The sequence below is a fragment of the Dromaius novaehollandiae genome, chromosome 5 (genome assembly GCF_036370855.1).
Source record: "Dromaius novaehollandiae isolate bDroNov1 chromosome 5, bDroNov1.hap1, whole genome shotgun sequence".
NCBI classification, from domain to species: domain Eukaryota; kingdom Metazoa; phylum Chordata; class Aves; order Casuariiformes; family Dromaiidae; genus Dromaius; species Dromaius novaehollandiae.
Genome location: NC_088102.1, coordinates 37,529,706 through 37,541,769, shown reverse-complemented (window position 1 = coordinate 37,541,769; position 12,064 = coordinate 37,529,706). Strand labels below are relative to the sequence as shown.

The 12,064-nt window shown below is 39.3% G+C and overlaps 1 long non-coding RNA gene across 2 annotated transcripts in view; it reads left to right on the top strand.

The window, feature by feature from the left end:
• LOC135328482 (uncharacterized) overlaps positions 1–12,064 on the top strand; it is a 79,712-nt gene that overhangs the window by 43,771 nt on the left and 23,877 nt on the right. For both annotated transcript variants that reach the window (XR_010389389.1, XR_010389388.1), the window contains exons 3-4: positions 1,651–1,752; positions 9,749–9,829. This is a non-coding gene — a long non-coding RNA (uncharacterized LOC135328482). The remainder of the gene's footprint in view (positions 1–1,650; positions 1,753–9,748; positions 9,830–12,064) is intronic.

Below are 12,064 nucleotides of genomic sequence, written 5' to 3'. Positions count from 1 at the left end.
TACCTAGAAAAGTTCTCTAACTGTAGAGCATCAGCAGAAGAGCTTGCACCCATGAAGACTTAATAAAGTCTTACTGGGTTTTATGCCAATAATACAACACTTATGCCTTGTAATAGCATGCATTTTTCAAGTGCATTGACTTTCTTTCAGTTTCAAGGTGCCAAAAACTTCTGATGTAATAGTATGGCTTAAAACTGTGCAGAAGAGGAAAAGGCTCTGACTAATTGCTTTGTCATCAAAGTAAATACCTTCCTGCACAAGGGAAATGAAAGTAGTCACTGCCACTCAGTGCTCTTTTCCTGGCAGTAGAGATTTCCCCTTTAATGAGAATTACATACAGGAATCAAGCACAGGACTCAGGGTTCTATGACAGAGCAAAAGAAGGCCAAGAATAACTGAAGCGCTTAAGTAGTTGATCATCCAGCATAAATGGGGTGTTGTTACTACTAAAAAAGCAACAGAAGAAAGTGAAAATATAAGAGGTAGTTAGTGGTCAAGATAAGACATCTCTATCAAACAAAGCTGTAATAAAGAAAAGTCAGACTCAAACAGGGTAGATGCATGTCCATTTGAAGTCTTTAAACCAAGGCAAGTTCTTTTCATAGAAGATACACCAAATGCTAGTAGAAGTTGTTAGTTCTACAGAGGAATCAACTGAAAATTCAGCAGACTGTTTAACAAGGTCTGAACAGATTATCGCAAAAGACTGCCTAAAAAGCTGCATAAAAATCTGCAGAGCCACAGAAAATTCCTCTTTGTACAAACAATTGAGCTCCACAGCCCTGTGGGCTTAGTTTACTGCAACACATACATGCAACATAATCCAGTTACTGGCTCTCATCACAGAAACAGAATTAAGTATATTGATTGAAGTAGTGTTAATGCTATACTTCAAGAAATGAGTTAATCAAGACAAGACCTGCCTTTGTTGCAGTCTGGCCTCCAATACAGGCTACTGAGGTGAGGTATACAAGACAATAAAAAAGCATTTTATTGTTGGAATATTATCTCAGCATTAGAAGTGTTTTCTACTTATTCCAGCAATATCTTTGGTATATTTACTGTATCACATCTAAGTGAAGCTTAGTCAGGGGAAAAAAAACAAGAGTAAATCTGATTTTTTTCAGAAAAGTATTTTCTTCTATAAAAAGCAAGTGCTTTTTATTAGAACAAAACCCACCTGGTCTCTTAAAGAAATAGTAAGGTTAAACTACTGATACAATAAAACTGAAGCAAACAATTCCTTTCTTGTAGTACTTGACTTGACAATAGCAAAGACAGTAATGAAAATAATAGGATCTATTTCATATTTAAACCAAGAAGAGCTGTTTAACTACAACAGAGAAGCATTTGATAGAGTTCTTTATATTCTGTATGCTTCTAACAGTTCAGATTTAAAACATGGAGAAGTTAAACACACTAGTTTTCATGTTTTGTGTTAGAAAAAACAAAAGCAGTTTCTGATATTTGGATTCATATATTCATTCTTATGTAAGTCATTATATTTTCTACTCTACTATTACTCAGCCACTGTTAGAAAAAACACAAAGTATCTGCAGTAGCACTAAAAGAATAAGTAACAGACAGCAGGGGTTTTTTTCTAATAAAGAGGCTTAAGAAAAACATTCTCTTTGTTATTAATTCATACAGATACAGTCATAATGAGACTGAATGACTCAGAAAGCTAACTGCAAAGTTTGAGAGGCCTATCTCTTGGTCCATGATTTCAGCCTGTTTCAGGTGACCAGTAAGGTAAGTCCTTATGTATCATATTATAGCATCTTGACAGTTTACAACACACATTTGTCAGCTTGGCTTGCAACATGAGTCATTATATTGCTTCCTATATAATCAGGCAGACAATTTATATATATATATATCATGTTCTGTACATTGATAAGTAGACATATACAGGAATTCCAGATACTTGGATGTTCCATGCCTTCTACAGCCACACCTGCCAGTCAGCTCCTTTTTCAAATTCACTTTGGATAGCAAAGAGTACCAAGTGAGTCACCACACTCTCCTATGCAACTTCCTTCCCTTCTCTGGCATATCATCTGGGCTTAAACAACCATTTCCACATTTCATGCAGTATTTATCCATTTGTAATCACCACAGCTATTAACACAGAACAGCCCCCTTTTTAGCAAGGGAGCCAAGACCAAAATTGGTACAAAACTACTATTTCTTCTTTCACAGCAGCAACTCAAGCCTATTTTGTTACAAGGCTCAGCCAGGAAGAGGCTGCTCTTCCAGGGAGTACAAACCCAGAGCAAGGATGACATCAAGACAGTAGTGTCCCTGAGAAGGGCACAATCCCACAGTACCCAAACAAAAAGAACCAGTGCAGCCAGGATCAGCTACAGTCCAGCAGATACATCAACAGTGACATGGTAGATCCAAGGGCACAGCTCATCACACCTCAAGCAAGAGAAAAACCCAGGCCTGAGCTTAAATGCAGCTCCAGGGCCAATGGGTGGGTTGTGCATGGGTGGAGACCCCATTTGAGGCTGATCAGGGCAATTAAAGTCTGCTGTGCTCAAGACCCTGACAAAGCCTTGCATTGCTCTCCCTCTAGTTTGTGTGAAGAAGGAGGAGAGCATATAGGTTATTACCTTCACACATGTCTGAAGGAAGCTGATGTAGCTTGCTCACACACTTTTGCACAGCTTAGAATCAACACTTTTGAGGTATTCTTATATAAAAACCTTTTTGACTGTTATTGCTGTGCCAAACCTCACAAGTGAGGAAAAGTAAGAAGTGAATGTAACAAATGACCTCATGTTACACTATTGAGCTAGTCTACTAAATAGTCCTTTTGTAAGACATGTATGCTGAGTAAGAAAATCAGGAATCTATTATGTGATAGGTTTTATAAATTCTAGCAGCTGATGCCCCTTTGGTCCTCAAAGCTATAATGAAGTTGTGGTATTACCAAGTATCTGAAAAGGAATGATGTGTCACACTCCTCTGGCAATGCTACCTGGGGCTACTGTGATCATGTATGTTGCACTGTTTAAAACTCTCTACAAAGTCTTGTAAGAGTTCATAGGAAGTTTTACACTCTTACTGGTTTGTTTATTTTAACAAGATGTTTGGTGCTAGATTTTCTCCTGCTTTGTGTTTGTAAGGCATTATGTCTGCTAATCTAGCTGGGGGCTTAACATTAACGAGACAACTTTGAGACAGTCATGAAATCACATGAATGACCTTTAAAGACTTCATGTAAGGATTGCCACAATGTTCCTGTCTTATCAGAAGCCTTTTGTAATGAAAGTGTATTAAGTTTCGTAACTATGGGCTGCATCTTTGGAGAAAACTGTAACATCCAAAACCATCTCCTTCAGCATTTTGCTTGAAAAGGAGGTAAAAAAATTGCAAGGAACTGTGTTGCACTAAGCCTTATTAAGACTGTCAAGAGAGACTGGCAACTAAAGCAAACTTTTGTTCTTGGACACAACAAGAAATGTCTTATGCTGCTAAGTCACTGACCTGATTTCAGGTATTGGCTGTTAGAAAGTGAATTGGCTTTTGACAGCTTCCCTTCATCTGATCACATGATGACTTGGATTGCACCAAGGTGAAGGCTGCTTATTAATTGCCTGTTCATAATGCTGGCTGAGAAACCTGAACTGTCTTTGTGTCAGCAATGCAAGATTTATCCAGAAGAGCAGTTTCTTGGCTTCATCTTTGAAGGGAGTTATAAACAGGTGACAGAATCTTGAAATGCTGTTTTTCAGATTTAGTAGGTAGGTGAAGATTCATGATAAGATATTTCCTAATAAAAGATGCACAATACAAGGAAGGATATTGGATAGGCTTGCACAGACAGTAAGTTCCTGTTTGCTGCTAAATGTTGTTGTAGCAATAGCTCAAAGAAACTTCAGTCAGAGCAGAACACCCTCCTTTTAGGCATGCAGGCTTCCTCCCAGAATTAATGATCTGAATTAGAGATGTCACGTGCTTAGACTCATAGGCTGGATATTACGCACTTGGGATATTTAAATAGCCCACATAGCATAGTCAGAATTTTTGTTCACTTAATAGAAAATATTTAGTCCTTGTCACTGAAAAGATAATCTTTTAGATATAAACACATTGTGAAGAGGCACAGTGTTCTCTTCCCAAAGCTGAAAACTGGATCAGATAGAGAGTGAAAACTGTGAACGTCTTGTCCCTTATTTAGACAATTGGGTTATATCTATATGTATATCTGTATGTATCTGTATATATCTGTATGTATCCATCTACCTACATGTTTCACTGTTCAATATTAATTTAAAAAGCAGTCATGTTAAAATAACTTTGTGGTTGCAAAGTCAAGCCCTTAAATATTAGGAAATTTGAGAATTCGAGTTGAATATGCAAATTTGATTTAGCATAGGTACATCTTCATTATGATATGGATGTGATAACGTATGCTTTCAAGTATGGATTTCAGTATCATTACCTTGTGATTTTTTTTCTTTTCTCATCACACTTGCCATATTTAGGCTGACCCTAAAAGGAACTTGTTTTTCTACTGAATGATGTGGAGTAACAATATGCTTAAGTAAACACTGCTGAACAGCTCTGTTAGTGAAGGGTAGCTAGCTTCATTCCTGCTTCTCCCTGGTTCTGAGGGCAGCCAGGACACCCGCGGAGGATCTGGCAAGGGCTCCAGTACTGACAGAAGAACTGAGAGTAGCCCCCGAGTGTGCTCTTCTGAAACCGACCCAAACTGGCCAGGGCTGGACATGCGTATTTTGTTTTGCCAACAATTTCCAGATGCTTTGCAACCAGTAACCGCTCAAGCATTGCGTAGTTGAGATAAGGAAAGAGCTCTAGCAGATAAAAGGGGCCCCTAGGATATGCCACAGCGAGTCCTGCCTGGGCGTCCCGCCCATCCGTCCAGCAGCCCCCACCAGCAGCCCCTCCGCACCGTTCCCGGGGCTCCCGGTGCAGTTTGGAGAGTAAGTCCTTCATTAAGTCTACTTTGTTTAACCCTTCACATGTCTTGAGTGTCTCTCTGTGCCAGTATCCGACCCTCCTTCCCCACCTCGCGGTCACAGTGAGTGAGTGAGATGGGAGAACATAACAATTTGCTACTGCAGATTGCAACAACCCTAACTAGCATCAGGTAAAACAGCCATTACCCTCTACATGAAATCCGTGCTCTGAGAGAGAGAGAAATTCAGAAGAGATCCGTAACAAGAACCAATTAACTTGGTACCTCTGATCAGCTTCAGTAACCGGCCTAGGATTTATGAAGGCCTACTTTTCCCTTGTAAGGAGACAGAGGAGAATCCCTTGGCCAAGCATAAATCTCATTTTAAATGAGATTATAAACATGCTGACTAGCTGACCCAATTTTACTTCTGCATGTAATACCATATACTGTTCTTTGCTTGCAAAATTTTAACTCCTATTGATGTCAGCAATAGCAATAGTTATTTCTGAAGCAACAAAAAGCATCTTTTCTACCACTGTGGCAGGGGTGCTCCAGAATATAGTATGATCAAAATTAAAATAATAATACATTTTCCAACAATTTAAGCCAATAAATTCCCCATTGCCCAAAAGAGTAGGAAATGAAGAATAAGGAATAAACACTTTGGAGATAGGCAAAATGATCAGTCATCCACAATCTGACTAATCAGGCCTGCATATCTGCATGGAAAACACAGCTTCTAACCAATCCTCTGTGAAAACTGGTAGAGGAGGTCAGAGAGGTGAAAATGAAGCTGCTATCCAAATATGTCTTTTCAGCTTCTCTGTTGCAACCTCTGGCAATCTAAAGACACATGCAATAGTTAAGGAAAATCAACATTGTATTCATGCATTCATCTTTTTTCATGGGTTTCATCCTCAGACTACTGCTTTTTTGAAACACATGCATTTCAAAGGCTTAGAAATTCCCCTTTTTTGTGATGACATAATTAATTGCTAATTTTTCAGATGAGAATTTTAGTAGTTGTATTTTTTTCTGCTTTTTCGATGACTGTCATTGTCTCCTCCATTTTTTCATCTTATTTATGCCACAGGTATTTCCTCTCCTCTTTATCTGTTTGCCTCTCAGCCCTTGCTTCCTTTTCTAAGCAGAAACAAGCTCAATATATCTTAGCTTGATGGTCATCTTTAATTTCCATCATTCATTTCATTTGCTTTCAGCCAGCAATTATTAGATGGGTAAGAACCTACACATAAAAGGATGCCATTTAATTAACAAACAATGGTACAACATTTCCAGTGTGATAGGAAAAGACAAAGAAAGATGATAAAAGTAAAAATAAAAGTCTGCTATAAAGCAGCGTAGCACTGTGAGAGATTACTACCAGGCATTTCACAATTAGTGAAATGCCCTCTTGTGGGCATATCGCTACAATAGCAATCACTTATTTAATCAAAGACAGACTACTGTGCAACTAGAACCTAAACTTTTTTTTTTTTTTACAAGACTGGATTTAAAGCAGGTGTCAAAAACTTAAAATGTAGGTTTGCTGCCCAGAACCGTGCTGCAAGGAAAAGAAATGTTAATTTAAAAAAGTCAGGCTTGTTATCGAGTCTGATAAATACACAAATAACAAATACACAGTTGCACGCTGTCATTTTTAACTTATATAAATATTTGATGCAGGGATGTAAATTATGTATCTGTGTACTGTATATCTGTGTTTTATATCTCTCCCACTGTTGAATAATAACAATGCAGTTACTATATTCCCGCTAGTGTACTCTATGTTACAGCTATTTTCTCAAATGCATTATTGGGGCTTCCTGGACCTAGACTCCAAATAAAATGGTTTTTTTTCCTAAAAGAATACAAATATCTGATTTCAGTAATAAATTATTAATATATATTAATACATTGCCGCTCAAATTCCTTGATACTTTCAGCCTCAATATACATTTGCTCATGCTGAGATGCGCTGACCATTTCCTAAAGAAATGGTACATACCTGTTGCTTATTTCATTCAAATTTTGCATCGGACAAACGCTAACCTGCATTTATTGAGCAACTGGCTGGCTGGGCAACCTGGCCAGATGCCACTCAGTATGTATCTTTATCATCACTGACAGATGGAGAAATATAGCTATTTCAAATTTATTTTGGTGCCTCATATGGCACAATTAGTGGAACAGACATAACTGTCCTACAGAGGCACCTTCTGCTGCAGAAGCAGGCGCGCAGCTCGTGAGCAGAGCCTGGGGGGCAAACCCCTGCCGCGCTCGCCCCAGCTCGCCCTGGGGAGCTTTGCAGGCCGCTGCTGCTGTGCCCTGGCAGGTTCCCCACGGGGCAAGGGAGAGGCAAATGCGAACTAACCGCTCCAGAGACACCCCAGGCCCAACGTCCGGTCTGCAGAGGGCATAAGAGGGTAGCACAGGTGTGGACTGATGTAATTATGATGTCATAGTTAATAGTACGAAAGCACAGATCTACGGTTATTGATTATGGAAAGATCCCGTAGCATGTGTAACGGTTAGGCTTTCATGAGACGGGAAGTATTCTCTCTTTCGAGTTACAGCACTGGTCATAAGGGAAGGGCTTTTCCATTCTGCCTGAGGTTACTTAGGAGCAAAACGCTGCCCATAGAGATCCTTAGGACAAGGGGCAGATAAGAGGGTTTTTCTCTGAAAAAAACAGATGAAGCTAATGCTGCTGCAGCTGTACTTCTGCGGCCTTGCAGGAATCATGTGATCTGTGTGTGGAAGAGAAGAAACCTCTGGGAATCTTTGTGTGAAAAGTCCCTAAAGAAACAAACAGCAAAGTGGTGGCACTGAAATCTGGGAGAGAAAGAGATGGGGGCATTTTAAGACATTCAGAATAGCAGCATTTCCCTCCAGGGGAGCTGAGGTTTGAGTGTATCTCAAGCATCCAAGTCATAGTAATATTGATACTGCAAAATAGCTGGGCAGGTGACTTCTGTCTTTCCTGCTTGCTGCTCCTTGCTGTGAGGGAGAAACTGTTAATAAAACCAGAGGATAGAAATAGCTGTCTGCTACAGTAGGGGAATAAATGCATCACACCTCCCTTGAGTTCAGGCAGCCTCTGCCTGTGGTCTACAACAGGCAGAAGAACAAAAAGCCTGAAGAGCTCTAGGTATTGGGCAACATCAAATCAAGTTGGCAGCAATGGCAATTTACAGGAGCTGGACTGCCTCAGCGTCGAGGAAGAACAGTGCCTCCTGAGCCGGGGTAAAGGCTTGTAAAGGAAAGGGGAAAAGAAAATGAGAAAGAGTGAAACCCACCACACTAGCCTTTTCCAGCATGGCTGTGAGTGCAGGCAGGCCCGGAGGAGCTTTGGGCAGTGGCACAGTGCTAGAGTGACAGCCCCACGCTACCCTTGCTAGGAGTCATCGATAATTTAGAAAGTTTCAGGCTCCACTAACTTAATTTTTTCTTTAAAAACCCAAACCTTTTAGAGTTTTGTGCATGTAAATGTTTCCAAATCTTTTAAAACTTCTCTAATTAATAAAGAGAATGGGATTTTTACTGAAAATAAGAATGTACACTTGTTTTTTTAGTATGAAGTACTTTGCCTTAATCAGGAATATGCAGTTAGGTTCTTCTTTGGGTTTGAACAGGTAGTACACTAATATTAGAGACTGAATCCAGATTTATTCAAATAATGAAAAATGAATCATCCTTCTTCATATATGTTCAATTTGAGCTAGGCATCACATCTCTGAGTCATTGTCATTTCTGCCAGAATTGAAGCCCCTGCTTGCTCTTTCTACAAGTATGCTGGATGATGTAGAAAGCAGAATGACACCTGCTGCTACAACACTAGTTAAAATGTATTTTAATTCCCTAAATACCTTGGAACACTATTTTCATTCTCTACATTCACAGGTACTAATAGATATATTCTCATCCTATGAAAGCAATGTGCATAGAATAAGTCATGGAAAAAAGTTTTATTTGCAGTTCAAAATGTCAGAAATCAATCAATATGGTGAACATAATTTTGCAGAATATCTTTGGTGTTCATTATTCAGTAAGTTAGCCTTTGTGACAGATACAGACGTATGAGATTGAGAAAGAAAGTGGCATTGGTTGAAATTTAATGTCCTGTACACTAGAAAGTGTGCTAAAGATTGTTAAATAACAAATACCTAAATGTCCACAAAGTCAGGAACTCTGTAATTTCAAGGCTCATCATACAGTAAACTTCACTCTTTTATAGTCTTACTCTGCTCCCATCTCACTTTGTAGACTTCTTTTCTCTAGCAAAGATTAAGCTTATAGCTGTGACTGGCTCAGCATAGCCTAAACTTCAAGGAAAATGTTTTCTGAATTTCTTAGACCTAAAAATCTTCATGGGTAGGAATGACTGGAAGAAGAATGGACACCTGCACAGGAGATATGAAAGCTATACATTAAGGGCATATGTATGTGGCCAACTGACTGATCACTGACTGATCAAAGGAGTCAGTTTACAAAAGGAGGTTAATTTTGTGCTCACCAATTTCTCCTTATGCAGTAAATTAGACGACTAGACCACCTGAACACCTTAGTCGTTAAGCTTGCATGTATCACCTAAGCTAGCTGGTCTCATCAGGCTCCTTAGTCAGTGGGCAAGGTCAGGACAGTTAGTGGGGCCTAGAAGTCGACAGGGAGTCAGTCAGAGCATGTATAGGAAAGGGACTTCTTGCCTCAGGTGGTGTTTGTGATAATTTCAGTGCCTTGCGCTTCCCCTTGCCCCATGTTTTTTCCATTTTCTAATTATCCTGCTTTCTATTATATGTGTATGGGCCCCTGCAGAAGGCTTCATCATATGCTACTCTTGCTACAACTAAATACTATTATCTCTGGAATCAGAAACACTTTGATTCATCACTGAAGGTAAGTGCATAATGTATTTAGTGTTCTAGCTATTGATATTCAGAGCATGCCAACACATGATGAAACATAACTCTCTTCAGTGTAACAACAGTAGTAGGTCATTTTGGTTCAGCGTTGCATCAGCTAGTTCTCTTTGCTAATATATTACTTGATTCTTTGCAAGCATCCTTCAAGTGTGAACAGTGGCAACTGCTAGAGAGAATTACTTTCTTCACTTGGGTCTCAGTTTTGTCAGAGTGGATGTTGTTTGCTTAAAGGTCAGACCTTCCCCTTATGTAAAATCTCTGGATATGCCGATTCTGGATATGCTGAGTGCTATAGTAAGTCCTGCTCTTTCTTTAATTTCATTACAGTTGAAGTATTGGAAAACTACATAGCTTTTACGATGACTTTTCCTGCTGGCTAAATTGCAATATGGTCTGTAAAAGATAGTGGGGGGGAAAAAATATTTTTAAGATAATCAACCAGGTAACAGAAAAGATGCTGTTTCTCTTACCTCAAATACCCAGCTGATACTTCTTTTCCATGAAATGAAACCTTGGAAGAAGGGTGGTCTCTTATCATGTAACTTAAAATCATTTTTTAGGAAGATGGTAGTTCTAATTCTTTTTTTCAGTTGAACCCATATACTTCTGTAAACACCAAAACAGTTACTTATGTGAGAAAGAAATTGGGTTTGACAGTGAAATACGTCTTACTGTTTCCTTATTATCTCACAAGGAACCTGTGTGAAAGGTGAGTTTGAAACAAAGTGTGTTCAAATCAAAGATTGCTTTTCTTTACTTTTGGTGAGCTTTGAATAAAACACTGCTGGAAAAGCCTTCAAATTAAGCTAAAAAGATTTCAAATGTTCATTGCTCAAAAGCACAAATGATTGTAGACAGGTTAATAACTACTTTGACTTTATTTGAGGAAATTACTAAGTAAATCTTGCTGCCTTAAGTAAGGTAGATAATGAAAAAGATACTAGACAATATTCTAATGCTTTCCAATATAGTCCACAACAATGTGAGACTAGCTACAAGTCTGGCATAAGGTAACCGCTTTCTCACTTCTTGTTAATCAAAGACAGAGGAAGTATAAAATCTTCCAGAGTGGCTGAGAGGAGGGAAACCATTGGACCTCAAATCAGGGAAGCAAGCTGGATATCTCTGCTGAGGCCTGACCACCCACATTTCCTAGTCTTGCCAAATCCTTGGTGGCTAATGCTCTGGTGTGGGAGAGAGACTTGTCTCAGAAAGGATGAGTGCTAGGCTGGCTTTAAAACCACTTTAAGCTGCTGGTATGCTAACACAGCAGACAGATGTAGTTTCCAAACTATGGATGCTTGCAAATGAAGTAGGTTTTATTGGTGGTAGTAGTATGTCTCCCTCAGTCTTCTCTAATAAAAATGACTGCAGTTTGATGGTTCTGTGTAAACCCTGTAGCCTAGGTCTCTGGTCAATCTTGCCATTCTTCTGTGGATTCTGCCAGTTGATCCATGTGTTTATTGAGAAGGGTGCTCAAATCTGGACACCAAAACAGTACTCCTATTGAAACTTTAGTCTCAGTAGTGGAGCAATATAGTAGAAAGACTTCCAATCCATAATAGCCCAATGCCTTTTTCTGCCTGTTGGTACCCCCAGGTGTAGTAACTTGCTTGATTATCCTTGTTGGAGTGCTTTACTCCGTGCTTGTCTCTATCACATTTCTCCTTTTTTTTTTTTTTCCAGATCTTGCCTCTAATCTGCAACTTGTATTCTCATTCCATCCTTCCCCTCCCCCCCAGTTTAAGCTTCTGCATATGTATTTTGTTTTCTTGCATCAATGCATGTACTGTCTCCATATAAGTTTAATTCAAAAATATATTCCAAACACTAAATCCAAAAGTATTAGGAGAACTCCTAACCACTACTGAAGGTGATGAGCTAACTGTCTTATGAAATAGGATGATTTGAATACATGTCTAACTGCAGCTTTTTTGGTCTCTTAATGTGTTTTCTTCCAGCTGGTTTCTTCCTCCCAGCTTGTTGCTGTCCTGATACTCTGATGTACATCAGTTGCCAGCAACACTAGCTTGCTCTAACAGCAACACTGGTGCTTGGGAAATCCTGTTTGTGTTTCCTGTCTCCCAATTACCTTCTCTGCCAGCAACATGAAAAGCAGGGGAGAGGAGTCTAATGCCCCTGTTCTTTTTCAGTGCTACCAGAAAATGCCCGCTGCCACAATTGTCCCATAGCTACTTATACCAGCTAT